At 34.5% G+C, this 23,822-nt stretch overlaps 1 protein-coding gene and 1 long non-coding RNA gene across 2 annotated transcripts in view; both read right to left on the reverse strand.

Annotated features, from left to right (window-relative positions):
- LOC144836943 (uncharacterized) overlaps window positions 1-15,513 on the reverse strand; it is a 387,722-nt gene extending 372,209 nt beyond the window's left edge. The window contains exon 1 of the mRNA XM_078691900.1: window positions 15,489-15,513. The gene's annotated coding sequence lies outside the window, so the exon portion shown is untranslated. The remainder of the gene's footprint in view (window positions 1-15,488) is intronic.
- A 1,468-nt stretch (window positions 15,514-16,981) lies between these two features.
- Window positions 16,982-18,131, reverse strand: LOC144837578 (uncharacterized). The gene is made up of 2 exons (XR_013611529.1): window positions 17,879-18,131; window positions 16,982-17,315 (listed from the first exon to the last, which is right to left on the reverse strand). It is a non-coding gene; the product is annotated as an uncharacterized LOC144837578 (long non-coding RNA).
- Between the last annotated feature and the right edge of the window lie 5,691 nt (window positions 18,132-23,822).

Here is a 23,822-nt window from a genome sequence, read left to right on the forward strand (position 1 = left end):
CGGACACGTAAGACTCAAGTAGAATAAGATCTTTATTCGTCAAATCCAAATATCACAATAACATAACAACCAGCGGCCATGATATATATGTCCACCCAGATAGGGGGCGCTAGACTGGCGCTAATTATTATATTCGGTCTTTCGCTGAATGTGTGTGTGAGATTTGAACCTCAACTGAAAATAAGTTTGGTAAGATGCGAAATGTATACCAATTATGATTGATTACGTCCCCTGTCCGATTAATGATGTATGGACACTTGACAGCAATCGGTGGTTAGGAACGTAAGGGGAAAAGTTACTCAATAGATTTATTTATTTGTAAACAATATGTACATTAGTTCTCTCTGTAATGATGTAAAAACTTTCAACAATTGGTATTACAACAATTGGTATTAATGCAAATAATATAATTGTAAAGAACAGTATACGTATAATATACATATTATATTTTTATATATATTATCTGAACGTTACACACAGGAGGAAACCGTTGATAGGGGTCATCAATCACTGAAACAGTCTCTATAACGTGACCGTACCAAGAGACCAAAAGCATATATCAACGTGGGTGACAGTGAGCGGGGCTTTAACATTTGTATCACAATATATCATGACAACAGCATCTTGTTAATTTTGGAACAAAATGATCAAATAACAACTTTCGTAGCCTACTTATATTTCGGTCGTAGTAGACACTTTATAAATAGAGAAAGCAACAGAAATAATCGATAAACAGTAAAGGTGTTTCCCTGGTAGGCCTGGCCTCCTATGCTATTATGCTATTTATTAATCATTTTATCAAATTTAGGTGCGATTCAATGTTACTATAATAGTAACATTGAATCGCACCTAAATTTGATAAAATGATTAATAAATAGCATAAATAATTAGTTAAATTACTAAAACAAATTGTATTTCACGTAAAGTAAAGGCCTTTATAATTGATATTTGAATATCTAAAACAAATAAATTGTAGTTCACGATTCAGTTGAATCACTAAAATCACATTGTAGTTCACGTAAAAGTAATAAAGGCCTTCAATAATAGTGAAATTACTAAAACAAATTGTAGTTCACGATCACTAAAATCACATTGTAGTTCACATAAAAGTAAAGGCCTTCAATAAAAGTTAAATTACTAAAACAAATTGTAGTTCACGTAAAGTAAATGCCTTTAATCAATATAATTGATTAGTTGAATATCTAAAACAAATTAATTTCAGTAGTTCACGATACGTTGAACCACTAAAATATTTTTTTATTTAATATTGAATGGCGCCACCAACGGCCATTTTGCCGGAAGTGACGGACCCGGAAGCCAGTTGAACAACAGCGCGAGTGTGTGAAAATAACCCTGTGATATCCACAAATTTCGATAGGTAACGCTAAATTTTGTCGTTGTAAAAGACAAAAGTGGAACAATAGCGTCGATGTGAAAACTAATGTTATCAAATCTACGTTTCGCGGTACATCTGAGATAGATAAGGTAGGTATCCAAGGCGGAGATTTGTACCGAAGTTTTTGCATTGTGCTCGCCTATGTCAGAATTAACCATAATTTATATATAGATTAACGCAGAATTTTACTTTCGGCCCCATTTATTCTGTAATTGACATAGCCGTATTTTTGCGAACCCATGGGATTTATAAATGTCTGTGAAGTATTCAAATGCAATTAAAAGGGACAGTCACAAACTTTCATTACATAATAACTATCTAATTGAGTTGTTATTGCATCGACATGTTAGCCTTAACCTCCTCTACTTCTTCTCTTCCGTTCAATACTATTTTATGCATTTACGCCCTCTACGAAGAATAAGTAACTAGCTTTTACGAACGTTATAACACTTGATCTACTGAATATTTTCAAAATATTTTGGTATGGATCGATGACCCTACTCTACCATTTGTCACCCTAGTTCTGCGAACTTGTTTACATCTACGCCCAATACGGCAAATACATAAATAGCTTTACGAACGTTATAACACTTGACCTACTTAATATCTTCAAAATATTTTGGTATGGATCGATGACCCTACTCTACCATTTGTCACCCAAGTTCTGCGAAATGTTTGCATCTACCTCCTTTAAGGCGAATAAGTAATGCAAAAAAGAGCTGCACGCATTATTACAATTAATTTTAATTATAAAACAACACGTGGTGATGCATATTCAATGATGTATCATGGAAAATATTTCATAATAAAAAGAAATTATGCTATATATCATGTTTAATGTTTAAATGTTTTAATGGCACTGCACCTCTAAGACTATGTAATGAAATAGAAATGGTATTTGACAGACATGCTTATAACACTAGGCAATCTGAATATGGTTTTGTTTTCACTCCTTTTTAACATTTTAAATATTGTCTGCTTTGTATTGTGATTTTAAAGTATTATTGACAGTTTTATTTTATGAATGTTTTTAATAATAATATATTGCTCAAAACACAGGACCATATGTAAAACAGGTGCAATATCTATACCTGATATATTTTTATCCTGTATAAATATATTTTAAATAAATAAATTAATTAAAAATAAGTACTTCACTCAGTTTCTGAGTGCTAAATTCATTTTAATTGGTATTTAGCTGGCTTATGTTAGAAAACTCACGGACCTTACATCAAACGTTACAACGCGCGGCACCGCCGATTCGATTACATAATCAACGGATGTTCGCTCAAGACGAAGTAATTGCTTTGCGCATGCCCAGAAGCGATTGTTTTCCGGTCGGTGACCGCATGCAACAACACACTACTGATGACGTCTTCGTCGAACCGCCCCCCTTGGTAACCTGACGCATTAAACTTTTTCGATTGCGACGTCGTCGTCGTATTTGTATTTTCCGTTTTTAGAAAATTTCCGTACGCACATTTCAAGTATATATAATAGGCTAGGCCTACTTGCTACACCAGGTCCTACTTCAATCTAGGGCTAGTAGGCCTAGGCCCTAGCTAGTAAGAATGTAATAGGCACTCCTAGCTAGGCCTAGGCTAGTTACTTTAGCCTAAAATAGGCCCTACTCAACTACTGCTAGGCCTACAATCTTCTCTTCTGGCTAGCTACCTAGGCCTATTTAGAATTGATATGCTTACCAAACTAAGTTAGCCTGAACCTGTTTTAACAATAAGAGTGTATTTGTAGGCTACTCGGCCATTAAAAGTATCTCCTGTGCGCGCCAGTTGCATGTACCGGTAGCCTACCTAGGCCTAGGGCCAGGCCCAGAGTTCTTCCCTGCCTGAAAATAATTCTGCATTGTATTATCAGTTTTACATAATAAAAATTAAGAGATCCAAATTAATAAAACATATTTCTTATTTTTTTAGGATCATTGTGTGAATACTATAGTATAATAACAATAAATACACGTGAAATAGGAAGATTAAACGAGACTTACCTGTAAGTTGAAGTTTGATCACTATTTTATGAATATGTGAGTGAGGTGTAAACTGAGATCCCGACGCGCACGCGCACCCTCATACTTTAAATCAAACATGTCCAGAGTAATAATTTGCAGCGATAAGTATATATATGATAACCTGCATTGTTCTATAATAATAATTGTTTTACTTGGGGTGGGTTGAGGCGGGCAGTTTACACCTCACTCACATATTCATAAAATAGTGATCAAACTTCAACTTACAGGTAAGTCTCGTTTAATCTTCCTTTTTTATTTCATATACGTTCGCTGTAAACTGAGATGTTTAAAGCCAACTCTGGAAACATGTTTGAACTGTAAACCAAATAATTGACGGAAATGTTAGTTTCAATAAAACAACTTTATTTCCAAAAGTCATTCATTCATAAGGATGTTTGCCTAACGGGCAACTTAAATATGACAACTATCGTGTTGTATTAATAATAAAGCATTTATTTTGCTTATAATCAATAGTCCAACGTTTTAGGATTCTCACCCTAAAAACATCAATTAGAAAACTAAACAACAATATTAAACTGGTTCAAAATGCAAACAGGGGCTATTTGTAGTAGCCAACAACAAACACAACCAATATTAATGAGTTGATGAATCAACTTTTCTCAACAGTGCCTGTTGAAATGACGGATTTTCTACAAATTTTATAGGCTTATTATAATATCTGTTTAGTGTATGTTCGTTTCTCCATCCAGCTGTTTTCATTATTAAGTCAACCGGGACATTCCTTAATTTTGCTGATGAAGATGCAGCCGCTCGGACCGAATGGGCTTTAAATTTTGTTGTATCTACTCCTGCTTCTGATAAACCTGTCCTTATCCATCGAGCAATTGTGTCTTTTGATGCCTCGGCATACGGTTTCTTATGACATATAAAAAATCTGTCCTTATTTTCCCTTAAATTACTAGTTTTTTCCCTGTACTTTAGAATTGTTCTGACCGGACATAGGGCAGGGTCTTCACTTTTGTGGAAAACCACCAGTTGACCTGTATTGTTTGGTCTGCTAGTTTTTAGTAATGTACAAATGTAAAAGGTGATTGCTTCATTCTCGATATTCATATTTGAAAATTTGAAATTATATAAGGTTTGAAGCCTACTTGAGGACAATAATGCTAATAACAATGCTACTTTTATGGTAAATTCTTTAAGCGATAATGTATCGTCGTTAATTGTTCGCCTCAGATAGTCTGTAACTAAGCGAAATTCCCAAATTTGTGCATATTTTGGAGTCAGTGGGTTAAAATTGAATAACCCTTTCATAAATCTTTTCAGTTCAATAGACTCCTTCATGTTTATATCTAATATTTCGAGAAAGTTTACAATTGCGCTTTTCGCCACACTGATAGTACTATAGCCTAAGCCCTCGTCCTTCAGCTTTATCAAGAAATCGAGGACGTGACCGGTGTTTAGCTGTTGCCATGTGATTCCTCTGATTTCACAAAAGTCTATAAATTTTGTTAGCTGTGAGTTGTTATATTGCTTCCACGTTGACCGTCTCCAGGATTGCAGAATGACGTCTGCTGCAGTATTGCTTATTCCTTTGTTGTAGAGTTCCGCCCTGATAGCCTGCAGGCAAAAAGGTTAAGTCTGTTATAAAGGGGATGACAATCATCTGAACCATGTAATGTTAAGGCATGTTTGGTATTCTTAAACCTCAGTGGTTCCCCAACCATCATTGATAGTAATTTAGGATACCAATACTGTGTTGGCCAGTTTGGGGCCACCATGATAACTATGGCATTATCTGTCAATATTTTTTGCAAACATCTACCTATAAGGCAGAACGGCGGGAAAGCATAGAGCTTGGCAGAGGACCAATTTTGTAGAAATGCATCGATACCAATTGAATCTGGGTCCGGTTTCCATGATATATATTTCGGAAGCTGTGCATTGTGCCTAGAAGCGAATAGGTCTATATCCAGTTCGCCGAATGTTTTAGTGATTTTTATAAACAATTCTTTGTTAAGCATCCATTCTGTCTCATCTTTAAACTGACGAGACTTTGCATCAGCTATTATATTATCTCTACCTGGGATGTATTCTGCACTTATCCAAAAATTGTTCTCAATGCACCAAGACCAGATGGCTTTTGAAATTTTATTGCACGCAATTGATTTTGCGCCGCCCATGTTGTTTATGTAAGCTACTGCCGTGGTATTATCAACCTTCAACCTTATGTGCTTAGCTTTTCTCTCACGGGACAATGCTTTAAGGCCGAAAAAAGCAGCCAGCAATTCTAAGTAATTAATATTCAGTGCCCCTGTAGCATATGCAATGTCTAGGTCTTTGTTTATCCACCTTCCCCCTGTGTGGGTATGTCCATCAGTGGCACCCCAGCCTAGACCACTAGCGTCTGTCTCAATTGTTAGGTCGGGGTACCCATGATATATCAATTTATATGCGTCTTTGACATTATTTTGCCACCAAAGAATATCGTCCCGTCCATTGACGGAAATACTAATAGGCCTATCGTAATGGCCTTTATTTATTTTTAGAGCTAGTATTTTCTCCTTCTCTAGTGCCCTATAATGAAGCTTTCCATACTCTACAGCAGGTAGTGTTGCTATAATTTTGCCTAAAAATTGCGCAACTTTCCTAATGGTAGTATGACTTAATGTAAGTATGTGTTTACTTTGAACTCTAATTTCCTTCTTCTTGTGATATGGAAGGGAAACCGTCATACTTATAGAATTTATTTCAAATCCCAAGAAGGTTATGATCTGCGTAGGATTCATTACTGATTTTTCTCTATTAATGATAAAACCCAATGAGGCTAGAAGTTCACTAGTTTCCCTGGCGGTACCGCCGGCCAAGTCTTCTGACTGGTTTATACACAAAATGTCATCAATGTAAACCAACAGAATATGCCCTCTGCTGCGCAAAAACGCAATTGGGGGCTTCAATAATTTCGTGAAAAGTCTAGGCCCTGAGCTAAGCCCATTAGGCAATGCGACAAACTTATACAGGTTGTCTTTCCAAACAAATTTTAAATATTTAGTGTCCGACTCTGCTATGGGTACAGTAAAATATGCATCTTTGAGGTCGACTGACGTCATATATACACCTGGTGAAATTAGTGTCAATGCATTTCCAAACATTTCCATTTTGAAATGTTTGTATGTCACATATTCATTTAATTTAGAGAGGTCTAATATCATTCTGAACCCTCCATCTTTCTTTGGCCTTGTAAAAATATTTGATACAAACTGGTCATGTTCATACATGGCTGGTTTGACCACCCCTTTTGATATCAATTTAACTATTTGATCATCAATAGCCTCCATATCCATGTTGCTGAGTTTGTATGGATGAGGTATTTTTCCTCTTAGGTGGTACGGTATGGCTTTATCAAACTCTATTTTATATCCTGAAACCGCATTTAGGATGTATGGATCCGAAGTATATTTTTTCCACCTATGTATATATGACCTGAGTCGACCGCCTACTATGTCAAGGTTATTATGTTTGTTAACCTTATTGTTAGGAGAAATACTTATATTATCAATCGACTCATACCTCTTCGGCTGTTGTTTTAGGTCCTTTTTCCCCTGATAAAATTTGGTCTGGTTGTAGTTGTTTGTTGACCATTTGTGTCGCCGGGTTTGACCTAAAAAAGGTTTGCCATTTCTATTGTCTTGTATCTGTAGTTTCATTGGCTGGTATCTGTAGTTGTTGAACCTGGTCTTTGGTTGGTACGACTTAAAATTAAATAAGCCTGCCGTAGCCTTCCTTTCCTCATCCAGTTTTTTAACTGTAGTACTCAGGTCACCAAATAAATACTCTGTAGGCTTAATGCTGGGTTTACATAAATGAGTATATTTGGCATTTATTTCCGGTTTCAACATCTCCTTACGAAGTGCAAGTAACTCGAAGTTCGCATTGGCAAGTAGGCCGATTGTGTCCTGTGCTATCTATTGTTCCATCAACTAATTTAGCAAGGGCGGTAATTCCCTTTATCAAAGGTTTTTGTACCTTTTGAAATTTTAGATCGTTAGACCGTGCCCTTGGTGTAATGGAATCCCAAATAGTTGGATTGACCTTTGGCACCATTAGGGCCTCTAGATTTTCCGGTATAGGATAGCTTTTGATCAGCTCGGTCATTACACTCTCACTCATATGCGAGTGCAATAAGTATGTTAGCGTGTCAGTCAACTCTTGGCTGACTGCTGGTGCCAATTCGTTAGAAACAGCAAATCTTGCTGCAAAACCCGGAGGAAGGGGGCCTTTGACCTTACTATTACTATTAGTGGCTGGCCGCTCAGGATTTTCATCCTTCTTGGATAGTTGTGTACCTGTTACTTCCCCCTCCTCCAGGTCAGTAGTGTACAAGAGTCCTGGGGAGAACAAAGGAAATCTATTGTGTGAAAGGTTAACAATAGAGGGGTGATTGTTAACAAAGAAGGGACGCTAAGAGAACAATAGTGTTCCTTAGAATGTGTGAAAGGGTAACAATAGAGGGGTGATTGTTAACAAAGAAGGGATGCTAAGAGAACAATAGAATGTGTGAAAGGGTAACAATAGAGGGGTGATTGTTAACAAAGAAGGGACGCTAAGAGAACAATAGAATGTGTGAAAGGTTAACAATAAAGGGGTGATTGTTGGGGAGAACAAAGGAAATCTATTGTTTGAGAATTATAGGTAAAAAAAACAAAGGGTTTGCTAATTAAAGTCCTAGGCTAACAAAGGGTTTGCTAATTAAGTGGGGAGAACAAAGGAAATCTATTGTATGAGAATTATAGAAAAACAAAGGGTTTGCTAATTAAAGTCCTAGGCTAACAAAAGGTTTGCTAATTAAAGTCCTAGGCTAACAAAGGGGTATCTATAGGAGGAGGATAAGTACAGGGAAACAATAAGAAATCTACTTGATTAAAGTTAGGAAAACAATTGGGTATTAATTGGATTATACAGGTGTGTTTGTAGAATGATGGGGGTCACGACAATAGAAATCTAACCAAGAGCTTTGAGGCTAACAAAGGAAATCTATTGTATAAGAATTATAGGAAAACAAAGTGTTTGCTACTTAAAGTCCTAGGCTAACAAAAGGGTATCTATAAGAGGAGGATAAGTACAGGGAAACAATAAGAAATCTACTTGATTAAAGTTAGGAAAACAAATGGGTATTAATTGGATTATACAGGTGTTTTCATAGAATGATGGTGGTCATGACAATAGAAATCTAATTTTAATTAATTAACAATAGAATGTATAGTTTTAACAAGGTGGAGGCTTTGTATAGAGTGTATCACATGTGCTTTACAATTACTGACAATACTCACAACGAGTGCTTTGTTTGTTGACAATAGGATTTAATCATAATATAAAAGAGGGGGTTATAATTAAGGAGCGATTTTTTGCTTGTAACAAGTCTAGGCTAAACAAAGGAAATCTATTGTATAAGAATTATAGGAAAACAAAGGGTTTGCTACTTAAAGTCCTAGGCTCACAAAGGGGTATCTATAGGAGGAGGATAAGTACAGGGAAATAATAAGAAATCTATTTGATTAAAGTTAGGAAAGCAAATGGGTATTAATTGGATGATACAGGTGTTTTCGTAGAATGATGGTGGTCATGACAATAGAAATCTAATTTTAATTAATTAACAATAGAATGTATAGTTTTAACAAAGTGGAGGCTTTGTATAGAGTGTATCACAGGTGTTTTACAATTACTGATAATACTCACAACGAGTGCTTTGTTTTTTTTGTTGACAATATAGGATAATATAAAAGAGGGAGTTATAATTAAGGAGCGATTGTTTGCTAGCATTTGCGTGATTTGATTGGTCAGAGGTATACAGTCTAGAGCCCCCCTTGTTGAAACAAAAAGTGGATTATAATTCAGGCGGGAATGTATGTAATGGATCTGTTTTTTTTCCGAAGAATGTGATGTTTGTGGAGAAAAGACTAAAACATTTTACGGGGATGACGCATGCTTCCAGTTCTGTGAATATGTATTCAAAAAATATCCCTACGGTCATAATATTACATGCCTTGCTCATAATAATCAAGCTTATGATAGTTACTTTGTAATGCATTATTTGTATTCATGTGGTTTTGTTCCAGATGTCATAACTAATGGTGGTAAGATTCTTTCTAGTAAAATTAAGGGTACTACTATTCGTTTCATTGACTCTGTCATTTTTACCGATGGCTTTAGCCAAACTACCTAAAACAAACAAATCCTTTGGCATTAAAGAGTTAAATAAATAAATTTAACACGGTTGGTAATGCAAACTATGTAGGTCCATATACCGATGCTTCGATGTATGACCCCGAAATGTCTATATCGGCCCGGAATGATTTTCTTATTTGGTACGAGCAGTGGCGAGGCGTTGCTTATCATTTAGACACATATTCAAACGAGTTACTGTTCTTGATAATGGTGTAGATCAGAAAGGGGTCGTCCGTTTTCTAACGGTTTAATAACCAAAGCCTCAGCCTGTAATTTTGTATTTTCCAAGAACTTTTTGAAGCCGAATACAATTGCTCCTTTTCCACCAGCAGATTACTTAACTACGTAGACTCATTCTTTTGCTAGTATGGAGTGGTTAAGTTATGAATAAAAACGACGTAGAATCCATATTCATCACGCCCGTAATGGTAATGAGAAATGCTTTGGTAGATATAAAGTTAATGGGGCTTCGTTTGAACCAAACTTCATATTTGAATTTATTGGATGTAGCAAGGCAGATTCATATCTACAAACACAGAGAAAATCTTCTTATCTGAAACAGACGTTTCCTCAGTACTAGTATATTGAAATTTAGGAGCATAAGTGGAACAACATTAAGAAGTCCTTAACCCCTACGGAATTAGCCGTCATATTTGATGTACCTGCTATTCATCCTACACTTAACCCTCGAGAAGCTTTTTTTTTGGAGGGAGAACCAATGCCGCTAGATTGTTTTACCAAGTTAGATGATGAGCAGATTAGCTATGTTGACTTCACTGGCCTTTATCCGTACTGCAACAAATACGGAACATATCCGATCGGACATCATGAAAAGTTAGCTTTCAAAGATATGTCTACAGATATTCGTGAGTATTTTGGTCTGGTTCAATGCACAGTTAGTCCTCCAAAAAGCTGCTTCACCCTGTTCTTCCTTATAGGAGTAATGGAAAACTTATGTTTCCTTTATGTTGAACATGTGTTGATAATATGTGTCAGGAATCATGCAACCAAGATGAAAATGAAAGATGCCTTACGGGGAGATGGGTATCAACGGAGTTAGAGAAAGTTAAAGTTGGCTATGTAATTAGGAATGTTACTGTTGTGACAATGTTTCGGACCAAAAAGTTATTGTAAATGATGTGAACAATGACGATTTAGCAGAAATGAAATATATATAATATAAGACGAACAACAATTTGTAAAGGTAAGCAAGAAAGTGAATGTTGTTATGGCGGCATTTACTACTGCTACAGCAAGGCTAAAGCTCTACGACTTATTGGAAAAGTTGCAAGACCGTGTGCTGTACTACGACACCGATTCTTGTGTATTTACATCTAAAGCTGGAGGATGGCGACCACCACTTTGTGATAATTTAGCCCTAACGATAGAAATTATATCTCCACTTTTGTTTCTGGGGGACCAAAACATTATGCTTACATGTTAGACCCGGTAAAACGGTCTGTAAGGTAAAGGGTTTTACCGTAAACTATCAAAATTCAAAATTAATCAATTTTAAAACAGTGAGTGAAATGGTACGTGGGTTGGTCCCCAAAAGTTAACCAAATTTGATCCCAACGGAATAACGTGGAAAGCAAAAGTAAAGATTATCGTATCGTGTATAACAAACGAATAATAATCGATGATTTTAAAACAGTTCCATATGGTTATGTAATGTAAGTACCTGTACATTTCTTAACAAATTTTTTGTGTAAACATTTTTGAACATAAAAAAAAATGTGTAAAGATTTTTGAACATTAAAAAAAATTGTGTAAATATTTTTTGAACATAAAAAAAAAATGTGTAAACTTTTAAAAAAAAAAAATTTTTGTAAAATTGTTCATCAAAATAAAAAAAAAATGTGTAAAAATTTGTGTTAGCAATTGGGCATTTTGTATGTAATACTATACGTTTTAAATGAGTTTACTGTATTAAATAAATAAAATAAAATGTATAAATGTGTATCAAAAAAAAAAAAAATGTCAAACTATTTTTTAAAAAAGAAAAAAAAATGTATATATTTATATAGCTTTCAATATTTTTGTAATAGTGTTTTTTTTTCTTTTTTTTTACAAAAGGTATCATTCTACTGAATAGTCACTTACTAATCATTTATTTTAATTTTCTTTTTTTTTTACTACATGTATAACAATTTATTTTTTAGGTAAAAAGAGAAATAAATGTTTATATATATATATAAAGGATTATTACAAATCTAATAATAAAATGGTTCAGCAATACGGTGCAGGGATGGTAAGTAAATCAAGTATTAAATTAATTAATAATCACTAATAATAAAATAAAAAATATATGATGTTTAAATGTGTTACAAATAATTATATAGTTTGTATTTTGATTTATTTATTTATGTTTTATCTTTTCAGAAAAGAGTTCGAGATGAGGATGATAACGATGTTGAAGTTGATACAGAAGAAAATGTCGTTGATCTGAATACTGTTAATATTGAGAATTTGAAGTTATGTTTTCAGTTATTTCTAAAGTTTTACAATCTTACATGAATATCTTAGTAGGTGATGATTTAGTGTTTAACATTATACATATGCCTATGCCTATTGGTGGTGGTCCGTCTTTTAATCATGGAATAGATTTAATTCACCTAAACGTCAGATCATTAATAAGAAGCAAAGAGGATGATGAAAACATATGTTGTGCAAGGGCTTTGGTTGTCGGAATTTCGAGAATTGAAGATAAAGGTGTTAATACCCAAAGATGGGAACAACTTAGGAAGCCGTCTTATTTCCAAGAGCATGAAGCCAATCAACTAATGTTGAGAGCTGGTGTTAATCGTGGTCTTTCTGGTATTGAGGAACTTAAACGTTTTCAGAGGGTATTGTTTGATTACCAAATAGTTGTGATTTCCAAGGACAATCTCCACACAGTGATATTTAGCGGTGAGTACCGAGCAAAGCAAATTTATTTATATCATCATGACAAACATTATGATGTCATTGTTTCAGTAGCACCTTTTTGAAGGTTCGCCATTTTTGTAATCTTTGCTTTCAATGTTATACGGTCAAGTTCAATCACAAATGTAAGTGTACTTTTGAACTCTGTTGTTCCCATGACTGTGTTCCTACTGTCGATACTGCTACTTCGGTTTATTGTGAAGACGGTAGATGTTCTTTTAAGAATTACAAGTGCTTTGCTAATCATAAAATTGCTAGTCCAAAAGTATCTATTTGTGATAAGAAGAAACTTTGTATTGTGTATGATTGCACAAAACATTTTTGTAGGACATGTTCTATGTTAGTTGATAGTAGTCATGTGTATTACATGATGAAGATTAAGTTTCAGGATAAAAAGGAGAAGAACTATAAAAATGATATTGAAAGAAAAAATGCGGCGGAGAAGTTCTTTTTCTTCGATTTCGAGTGTACACAAGAGACCGATGAACACATTCCAAATCTCTGTGTTCTACAGAAATGCTGTGTAGACTGTATCGCCGGTGATGTGGATTCCGAAGAATGTGATGTTTGTGGGGAAAAGACTAAAATATTTTACGGTGATGACGCATGCTTCCAGTTCTGTGAGTATGTATTCAAAAAATATCCTTACGGTCATAATAATATTACATGCCTTACTCATAACTATCAAGCTTATGATAGTTACTTTGTAATGCGTTATTTGTATTCATGTGGTTTTGTTCCAGATGTCATAACTAATGGTGGTAAGATTCTTTCTACTAAAATTAAGGGTACTACTATTCGTTTCACATTGACTCTCTGTCATTTTTACCGATGGCTTTAGCCAAACTACCTAAAACCTTTGGCATTAAAGAGTTAAAGAAGGGTTACTTTCCTCATAAATGTAACACCGTTGGTAATGCAAACTATTTTAGGTCCATATCCCGGTGCTTCGATGTATGATCCCGACAAGATGTCTGAATCAGCCCGGAATGATTTTCTTATTTGGTACGAACAGAGGCGAGGTGAAATTTTCGATTTAAAGAGTCAGCTAATTGATTATTGCGTTAGTGACGTGTACATTCTTAGGCGTTGCTTATCATTTAGACACATATTCAAACGAGTAACTGTTCTTGATAATGGTATAGATCAGGAAGGGGTCGATCCGTTTTCTAATGGTTTAATAACCAAAGCCTCAGCTTGTAATATTGTATTTTCTAGGAACTTTTTGAAGCCGAATACAATTGCTCCTTTTCCACCAGCAGATTACTTAACTAAATAGACTCATTCTTTTGCTAGTATGGAGTGGTTAAGTTATGAATCAAAGCGACGTGGAATCCATATTCATCATGCCCATAATGGTAATGAGAAATGCTTTGGTAGATATAAAGTTGATGGGGCTTCGTTTGAACCAAACTTAATATTTGAATTTATGGGATGTTTATATCATGGCTGTACTAAGTGCTATCGTCCACAAGACAAAAATCCTTTCACTGGTCTAAGCATGGCAGATTCATATCTAAAAACACAGAGAAAATCTTCTTATCTGAAACAGACGTTTCTTCAGTACCAGTATATTGAAATTTGGGAGCATGAGTGGAACAACATTAAGAAGTCCTTAATCCCTGCGGAATTAGCCGTCATATTTGACGTACCTGCTATTCATCATACACTTAACCCTCGAGAACTTTTTTTGAAGGAGAACCAATGCCGCTAGATTGTTTTACCAAGTTCAAGATGATGAGCAGATTAGCTATGTTGACTTCACTATAGCCTCTATCCGTACTGCAACAAATACGAAACATATCCGACCGGACATCCTGAAAAGGTTCATACGACCGAGACAGTTGATTTAGAATAGGTGGGATTTGTTTGTGCCTACCGTCGCCCAAACTTATTATTATACAAACGATTTATTTATCGATATTACGACAAGACTGTTTGGGCGACGGAAGCACTCGTTGTGAGTATTATCAGTAATTGTAAAACACCTGTGATACACTCTATACAAAGCCTCCACTTTGTTAAAACTATACATTCTATTGTTAATTAATTAAAATTAGATTTCTATTGTCATGACCACCATCATTCTACGAAAACACCTGTATCATCCAATTAATACCCATTTGCTTTCCTAACTTTAATCAAATAGATTTCTTATTATTTCCCTGTACTTATCCTCCTCCTATAGATACCCCTTTGTGAGCCTAGGACTTTAAGTAGCAAACCCTTTGTTTTCCTATAATTCTTATACAATAGATTTCCTTTGTTAGCCTAGACTTGTTACAAGCAAAAAATCGCTCCTTAATTATAACCCCCTCTTTTATATTATGATTAAATCCTATTGTCAACAAACAAAGCACTCGTTGTGAGTATTGTCAGTAATTGTAAAGCACATGTGATACACTCTATACAAAGCCTCCACCTTGTTAAAACTATACATTCTATTGTTAATTAATTAAAATTAGATTTCTATTGTCATGACCACCATCATTCTATGAAAACACCTGTATAATCCAAGTAATACCCATTTGTTTTCCTAACTTTAATCAAGTAGATTTCTTATTGTTTCCCTGTACTTATCCTCCTCTTATAGATACCCTTTTGTTAGCCTAGGACTTTAAGTAGCAAACACTTTGTTTTCCTATAATTCTTATACAATAGATTTCCTTTGTTAGCCTCAAAGCTCTTGGTTAGATTTCTATTGTCGTGACCCCCATCATTCTACAAACACACCTGTATAATCCAATTAATACCCAATTGTTTTCCTAACTTTAATCAAGTAGATTTCTTATTGTTTCCCTGTACTTATCCTCCTCCTATAGATACCCCTTTGTTAGCATAGGACTTTAATTAGCAAACCTTTTGTTAGCCTAGGACTTTAATTAGCAAACCCTTTGTTTTTCTATAATTCTCATACAATAGATTTCCTTTGTTCTCCCCACTTAATTAGCAAACCCTTTGTTAGCCTAGGACTTTAATTAGCAAACCCTTTGTTTTTTTTACCTATAATTCTCAAACAATAGATTTCCTTTGTTCTCCCCAACAATCACCCCTTTATTGTTAACCTTTCACACATTCTATTGTTCTCTTAGCGTCCCTTCTTTGTTAACAATCACCCCTCTATTGTTACCCTTTCACACATTCTATTGTTCTCTTAGCATCCCTTCTTTGTTAACAATCACCCCTCTATTGTTACCCTTTCACACATTCTAAGGAACACTATTGTTCTCTTAGCGTCCCTTCTTTGTTAACAATCACCCCTCTATTGTTAACCTTTCACACAATAGATTTCCTTTGTTCTCCCCAGGACTCTTGTACACTACTCAGGTCAGACACATCACGTTCGTACTGATGATGCCTATCGTAAATGTTACTCGTGAGGCTAACCACCGAGCTACTGTCATCATATTCATTGTTGTGACATTGTGATGACATTTGTGTCATCAACTGAGATAAAAGGTCGTGCGTTGACTCATTTATTTGTTGAGCAGCCTTCGTCTCTTTAACCTGCTGCTCAACCAACCGCTCAAGGTTTTCAACCCTAGCCTCATAGTTCAGGCCTACTCCGACCTGTTGATTAGGCTGCAGCACGTTAGTGCATGATGGCCCGGCGATAGCAACGGCATCGCTGTTGCTATGCGTATTACCTTCTTTAGGAGGCCTAGTAATAGTACAGCTTTCCTGGCCTTTTTGGTGGGCTTAGCCACCGTATGCTGTACAAGTGGAGTTGTAGCTGCAAATGTTACATTTCCAGCAGAAATCTCCAGCACATCTTCTTGTATTGCAAGTGATTTTCGTTCCATGATCGTTCGGGTGCACGCCGTCTCTAAACGATGGCGCCGATATGAGGGTGCGCGTGCGCGTCGGGATCTCAGTTTACAGCGAACGTATATGAAATAAAATAGATGTTGGTGAGGCCATGGAGCTTTTAGAGATAATTGATGTGTTCGATAATGAGTGGACAGATTATGATTTTATGTGAACTTTATTGTGCTGGGAGGTCAAAAGTATAGAAGAAACTAATTCTTTCCTATAGACTACACCAATGACTGGTTGAAGTGACGTTCAAGGGGGGAGGGGGTTCTTTTCACATAAAAGATGATGTGTATTTATTTGTTTTTTAGAAACTTAGATTTAGAAATGGAGAGGTTTTTGTCGCTAAAGGGAATGTGTAATTCCAATATCAAACAGACTATTATCACACACTGGTGTAACTTAACAATTAATAATAAAATAAAAGCAAAAGACAAAAAAAGTTTAAGGTTGGAGTTGTAAATTTATTTTGTATAAAAATCAGTACTGTATAATTATCATGTCAATAAAGGTACATTTCAAAGTATGTATTCATCAAATTATGTGTTTTTGTTTTTAGTCAAACCAACATGCAATTTAGAATATACTTTATTTATTTACAAAACAATCTTTTATCAAAAACATAACTATAATAATAATAAAATTGTTACATGATGTCATAATGTTTATCAATACCAGAGTAAAAAAAGAGATTCTTCGTAAGTACTGAAATATATTTTGTTCCGTGACATTCTTTATCTGCTTCAACTGGCTGAATCAACAGATTTACAAAACAAGTATCAATTTAAAATAACTAATAAGTTATGACTGTCAGATTGTCCCATCTCCCAATGCAACTCCTTTCTATACTGAAATAGTTTTCTAGAGCATCCTGGTTGTTTTTCTCACGGAAAAAGTACACAATCCGTCTTGTACCATCAGGCTTCTTCTGTGAAAGGAATATCTTGGCCATGTCAACAAATGAAGAAACTGTGGAGGAAAAAAAGGAAACATTATTATATACAGTATTCAAATAAAAAAATTCATAAACCAATACCTTCTGTAGGCAGCATCTTGGGTACCATTGGGATGAATTGCACTTGGATGAAGAGAGGAAGGCCTAGCTTAGCTAGCCTAGCCCTACTCTACTAGAAGTTTGTTTTAATTAGGGGCCTAGGTCTAGAACTTTCATTTTATGTTAGCCTGGTATTTTTGACTTATTTAACAATTGAAAAACTAAAACAGGTTGCCTGACAGAATAGCAATAGGTGGCCGATAGGCCTAGCAACAGCGTCTATCTGGAATAGCATGTGGGCGGAGCTTACCAGCATCTCGCCGCCGATCTTAGTCTCTAAAACTGAGTAAAGGTGGTTCAGAAATCTTTTATTTTTGATATTTGGTCGGAATTGGTCGCAAATAAAAACGGGACCACAATATATATAGATGTTATTGGTTTCACATATCTGAGCTAGACATTAGGCACTTTTAGGCATATGTCTCTAAATGCTGATATAAAAGACGATACATTTCGTAAAAGGCCATTGCATACTTACCGAAAATCCACCTAAAAAGCGTGTTTCTTTGTGAAAATACACATTTTAAAAAATGGAAACGCTTGTGTAACGTGTGCAAAATAGTCTCAAATCAGTCGTTAAGTGTTAAACCACTTATTTTATTTTAAAAAACAAAAAAGGATTTCTGAAAAAAACGACTGGTAACAAGTCTAATGCCAATCTACACGTTAGTGGCAGCATATTCAGTAATTGGCGGTGCCGCGCGTATGGGACGACTAAAGGGGAAGTTAGTTTATTCACAAAACAATAGAGAACAATAGCGATTTAATTGGATTACCACGCCTCAACGACTCGTGAGTTTCCATGTAATTTAAACTCTTCCCTGGTTCTGCGAACTTGTTTACATCTACGCCCAATACGGCAAATACATAAATAGCTTTACGAACGTTATAACACTTGACCTACTTAATATCTTCAAAATATTTTGGTATGGATCGATGACCCTACTCTACCATTTGTCACCCAAGTTCTGCGAAATGTTGGCATCTACCTCCTTTAAGGTGAATAAGTAATGCAAAAAAGAGCTGCACGCATTGTTACAATTAATTTTAATTATAAAACAACACGTGGTGATGCATATTCAATGATGTATCATGGAAAATATTTCATAATAATAATATTAATAATATCATGTTTAATGTTTAAATGTTTTAATGGCACTGCACCTCTAAGACTATGTAATGAAATAGAAATGGTATTTGACAGACATGGGCAATCTGAATATGGTTTTAATTTCACTCCTTTTTAACATTTTAAATATTGTCTGCTTTGTATTGTGATTTTAAAGTATTATTGACAGTTTTATTTTATGAATGTTTTTAATAATAATATATTACTCAAAACACAAGACCATAATGTAAAACAGGTGCAATATCTATACCTGATATATTTTTATCCTGTATAAATATATTTTAAATAAATAAATAAATTAAAAATAAGTACTTCACTCAGTTTCTGAGTGCTAAATTCATTTTAATTGGTATTTAGCTAGCTTATATGTTATTCGTAAATTCCACGAAAAGCAATACTTTTTATTGCAAAATAAATGTATGCATAGTATTATTTATTAGTGTAAATGAAATGAAATCATGCACAGCGAAACGTATATGAAAAGGCTTGAGTTCCAGCACGATTATCTGTTTTGTCATTGGGCAAAAATGCTTCTCTATTAAACTGTTATTGAATGAAATGTTTTATCCCCAAAAAGCGTCAATACCAGACCTGTACCATTAGGCCATTATGTAAACATTATTGAAATTACCATTTTGTTTGTGGATACAAGGTACAAGAAAGATCTGCCTATCAATTCCAACATTGATTTACCTTCCTACATATATATTATTCTTATTATTCTACTGTACAGTAGCTGCCGACCGTAACTACATTAACTGGTGTTGATTTTTGTATTTACTACATCAGCTGCTGGTGTTTCTATTAAAAAGACGTTCTTCTACGTAAGCGGTGTTGTTTTCTACAAATGCGTTCTCTATATTAGCGATAGTAAAATGGCGCTCAGAATCACTTTTCCAGATCACTTTAAAACGTGTCTAGTCAGCAGTGGGCTGTGCCAATTGAACGTCGATGTTGAATCAATAGATTGTGCAAATATTATTTCCAAAATTCAAAGACCCTTCCCATAGACTTCACAATCTTTTGCACTTAAATCCAGGGTGTTAAGAAAATCAAATGCTAACTGGGAAATAATCATCACACGTCTTGTTGCTCCTTCGCAATATTATAAACCATATTATGGTTCTAATTGAAGGTACTCTTGATGAATTGGATGTTTATTGCTTTCTCAGATTTCAAAATTTGATTTACAAATATATATTATGTATGAATTCATTGACTGTTACATAAAAATATACTAATAAATGGGTATTTTTATCCCGTCAGCAATGCAAATCCTTAAAATCATCTTTCAACTAGCTTTTAATTAAGTTTATTTACTTTGTTTTATTATACGATTTTTTACTACATTATACAGTATCATTAGTTGGATATTATTTGCTATATTTAATTTTGATTTGTTCATATTTACTTGAAAATTTCATAATTTTCAACGATAATTATAGCACTGAATGAAATTATTTGTCTGAACTCTTTGGATTTTCTGTTAACTTTGTGATTATGTTTAGCCTAATTTAAGTTACATTATTTCTTTGTCACTGTTACTTTGTTTATATAAATCGTTATCTTATAACTTTTATTAATGGTTACCAGTATGAATATGTTATTTAGCTTAACTTTTGTTATTTGTACATTTCAGGCAAATCAATATTTTTTATAATAAAAATAGTAAGATTTTAAATTGTTTTTTTAAATTTGTGTAAACGAAAGGAATGGCACAAAGGAAGGTGTGGTGAAATGAAATATCACGAGTTCCAGCACGGCTGGAAGCAATATTCCCATAATATTCTGCAGTTAGTAATCAGCGCAGTTTTGTTGACCAGGTACCCATTTGTATACCTGGGTGGAGAGAGGCAATCGTAAGTAAATTATCTTGCATAAGGATACAAGCAATGAGACGAGCGGTTCCCAACGTCCAACACTCTGTTCCACACGCCATTAGTTAGTTGTATACACACATACATATTTAAATGGGCATAAATATAATACTTGTACAATTTCAGATACGTAGGCTAGCCTTAACGACACCCAACTTCGGTAAGAAACAACAGAAGGCTATAGTAATTTATATGATATAAGACATAATATATTTATCAAAACGTATTTACAGTCTACAGAATGTTTCAATGTATTTTAAAACGTTATCCGTAGTACTGTAATCGTAATGAAAATAGTCATTATTTATAACTACTAGATGGTACGCGAGCGAAGCGAGCGTACCATCTAGGTCGTGCCCACAGATGGTTCTCGAATACATAGTGATTTCAGCGGTAAAACTGGCGACTTCAAATGTACATGCAGGACAATAATACATGTCGTTTACAGGAACGAATAAATAGACGCGGTGATTTATGTACTCAACTAAAATTAGCACCCTGGGAATTACTTCCGAAAGAGAAACTTGTCACAAAATAAGACCAATTGTTTTGTAACAAACTGAATTTGTATTTTGTATGTAACATTAGGGTTGATGGATGGGGAAGAGGATGGGTGCAAAGACGAACAATTTTTAAATGTATTCTTTATCCATTTAGTAACAAAATATTAATTGTTTTCATGTTTTACAAATAATATTCACTAAACACAGTAAAACATTGCGATATAATACTTTGTTGAAACTGTCACCGTCATAGTCGATTGAAATAGTACAGTACATGTAACGATACATCACTAATACGACGTTTATATTTTTTTGTAATTACATTATTAATTAATACAAACGTTCAGAAGGAACTGTCAGTAATAAAGTAAAGACCTCTATTCGTGGTAAATCGTAAATTCGCTTTAATCGTCAATACATAATTATCTAACTCAACTTAATTAGTAGGCCTAATGGTTTTCAATTGTTTCTTAGAGCCAATCCATACTTAAGTTGGTTCCTAACCACCAAAAGTTGTTCTGCGTTTAGGGCATGTGATCCTTCGTACTGTAAGCCTGTCCTCTACTGGCTTTACAACGCTACTCTTACCAGTGAGGGGGAGGGTGGTGGTGTGGATGGTGGTTTAACTGCAATAATAAAGTTAATTGTACATAGACGACGACTGGAAAGGCTAACTCTTTTTCCGTTAAAAAAATACCTATATCCAACCTCTGCAGCACAGATTGGAAAAAAATGGATCGAATTTCTGTTATGACTGTACTTGTCTTTACGACGCCTGAGGGAATAGAAACTTGTGGAACAGAGATTGGAATGTTCCATTCATCGCAAATCAATACATTTGTATAAACGTATATTAACTCTATCAAAATAGTATTTTTTAAGGAAAATCGGCCTGTCTTCAACATTATGACACTGTACTCGAGCTGTTCAACCGGTTTTCAGCCATTAAAAACAATTATCGTAGGAGGAGATAGGAAAATGCGATGCATCCTCGTATTATTGTGTGCAGGTATTTTTCAAAAGGACATCCATTAGACAGTGTTTACCACGATCGGAAAACACCCCTATTTGGGGCAAATCGTTGAACCTAAATTCGTTTTAATTGTCAATAACTAATTATCTAACTCAATTTAATTAGTAAACAGGGTTACATCTGGTGGTTAAAATCAGTACCGAGATTCTAACCAACTTTATATACCATCGAGTAAACATTCTAGAAATAACGCGCGATTTACCGAATTTATATATAGATGTAAAACACCAGGTTATACCCGACATCCTTCACACTGAATGCAACTTATATTCCAAAATCTTTTATTGATTTTTGGGGTAAAGGTCTAAGCAGACAGGGTGAATGTTTTTAGATTCTATATAAAATTAGATTAAACTAATAAATTCGTATTTACATATTACTTATATAATAATTTAAAAAACAGAATCGAAAATATTGAAAGTGCCTTCTTATAACACATTGGGAAAATAGCAACTAAAAATCCCTGGTCTGTATAGGGTCTATTGGTTAAAAGACGGTTTTCTTTTTCTTCATTAAGGCCTTAAAAAATGTGTATAATCAGTCAAATTTTAAGCATCCATTCTTTCCAGAAATAAGAGTCCAAATTTACTTCTTTCGTCTTCTTCTTTCGCGTGATTTTACGTCTTGTCTGCACCGTCGTCTGTCCTCCGTAGTTTCCATTTGTTTACATGATTCCATCTCATCTATAAAACTCTGATGCCACAGACAACATTTTTTATAGATGTTCCGCGAGGCTTTTTGCGGGTAACATTTCTCTACTTGGTTTACTATGGCTTCTTGGGCGCTATCGTAGTTTCTGCGTTATAATCTCTTTCTTAGAAATACCGTTGACGACACCTGTTCACGCGCGACCTTTTTACACTTCTTTGCATCGTACTGTCTACTTTTAGAAACTTTGGCATCAACGATCACTAGTTTCAGATCAGATGTGTCTTCTTCAATCTCAACTACCTCCTTTATCACCACTGTAAACAGTAAATAAATACACTGTCAATTTTCTTTATATCATTTTCTAAATTATTTTTGAGCGAAAAAGAAACAAATTAGCCTAATTTCGGCTGGTTCTTCTTTGTAGTATTTTTAAATCTAACATCTTTCCGGTGATTTTAATGAGCGATTCCTTTTCATGTATAAAAATAGCAGTGAAAAGTAATAAAATGATTGCAATTTGTTTGGATTCTAGCATAGAATTATGATCTGTCGAATGATTCGTCTTAACACCATGTACGTATCAGTAGTACTGTACGTTGTACATTAATTGCATCGTGTTTAGTGAACAATGTTTTATGAGGGTAGCCCATCCAGCAAAGCTGATCATTGGAGCCCTCGACAGTACAATAAATGCAGTACAGAAATACATATCATAACAATTCAATTATTTAAAAAAAACTACTATAAAGATAGATTGTATAATAATAATAAAATAATAAACAACGCGCCAATTTGCAATGCTATTGCACAACTGTTCATTATCAATTCTTTCACACGAAAGTTCTGCAAACGTTTTATCCTCATCATATTGGAGATGTATTCTTATAATTGAAATATCAGAACAGATTAGCTTTTTATGCATTCGAAAATAGTGATACATTATTACATTCCAACTATGCTTTGATCCAATATGAACAATTTAAAAACACTAACTGGGGCACTAAGATGATTAGATCCCAAATAAGAAAATAATGTTACTCTAAATTATATGAACAATTAAAAGTTCAATCTAGGCTATTGCTATTTTCGCATCAAAAGTCAAAATCTGTTTCCAATGCTATAAAAATAATACTCAAAATAGGCCTACACAAAGATAGGCCTAGGAAATTTAAATACGGAAAATAGTAAACTAACGATTTATCACATTATTACATTTCTTAGTCACACAG

This window comes from Antedon bifida, chromosome 3 (genome assembly GCF_963402885.1).
Source record: "Antedon bifida chromosome 3, ecAntBifi1.1, whole genome shotgun sequence".
Classification (NCBI taxonomy): domain Eukaryota; kingdom Metazoa; phylum Echinodermata; class Crinoidea; order Comatulida; family Antedonidae; genus Antedon; species Antedon bifida.